Raw genomic sequence first — 1,321 nt, forward strand, 5'->3', positions numbered from 1 at the left:
TCGAAACCCATCTACAAAAAAAAAAAAAAAAAAAAAAAAAAAAATCACTCATATATTTCTATTGCAAAATTTTCAACGGGTTACATTCTGGTGTTCTCATGTTGACCGAGCACCTAAATGGGAAGCGTTGGGTCTTTTATCGCCTATATGTTGCGACGCAGATCACAAGTATTAAAAAAAAAATACTTGGAAGCTTGGAACACTAATTGATTTCTCTCTTTTATTTTCTCCTCCAGGGTGAACGACCGTATTATGAGTGCGAACGGACTCAGCCTAGAGAACGTAGAATACGGGACCGCGGTACAAGTATTACGGGACTCTGGGTCTACAGTAACGCTCAAGGTACGACGCCGCATTGTACTGCCAGCCAGTCCGGAACCGCAAACCCTACGCGTCCAACTGAGCAAGAGTCGGAAGAAAGATGGTGAGTTCCTTTTTGCTCCGCAGGCCTTTTTTTTTCTTTTTTCTTAGCTGAATTACAGAAGAGCCTTACCTCACGGACCACACAAAACAAGCTTGCAGGCCACCTTTGTTAAAACCCTTCTATTTTATTCTGTTTAAAGGCCAGCCACTATCAGGTAGACCCAACTGGTACACCTGATCAGATCCGCCTGTCAGGTCTACCTGATAGTGTGTTTGCTTATACTGCTCATCAGGTAGACCTGACAGGCGAACCTAATCAGGCCTAAAGCGGTATTTACACTATCATTGTTTGAGACACGTCCATACTAAAAACTTTACCTCCTTTACATGGGCAGATCGACTTTGATTGAATATACGTAGACGCTAGACGCGCCTTAACCCAGATCCCAGATATGCCCGACAAACTTTTCGTTTCCGATTTTAATTAAAACTGAAATACGAGCTTCTTAAGTGTTCAGAAGAACATATCTGAAGGATTTTTTTCTTGACCCCAGTGGGCAGGTGGACACGAATGCCCAAGATTTTGGCATCCTAATACAATTCCATTTTATTCTATTCTAATACTATTCCAGTTCATTTAGTTCTAATCCTATTCTATTCCATTCCCACAGACTTCGGCATCATTCTTGGGAACAAGATCTTCGTGAAGGAGGTGACACACCGTCTGGATAACAACGCATCCCCCGGCACGCATCAGCTGGCTGAGGGCGATGTCCTGCTCAAGATCAACAACCACCCAACTGACGGCATGAGTGTCAAGGAGGCGCGCAAACTGATTGATTCGAGCAAGGAGAAGCTCAGTTTGACCATTCGCCGGGAAGTGCCGCGCCCTACCGCCTATCAGGAGTCAACTACGCTACCGGGTAAAGGTGAGGGGGCTGGTCCCTTGTCCCCCCCC

Source organism: Diaphorina citri, unplaced genomic scaffold, assembly GCF_000475195.1.
Source record: "Diaphorina citri unplaced genomic scaffold, Diaci psyllid genome assembly version 1.1 scaffold19557, whole genome shotgun sequence".
In the NCBI taxonomy this organism is placed as follows: domain Eukaryota; kingdom Metazoa; phylum Arthropoda; class Insecta; order Hemiptera; family Psyllidae; genus Diaphorina; species Diaphorina citri.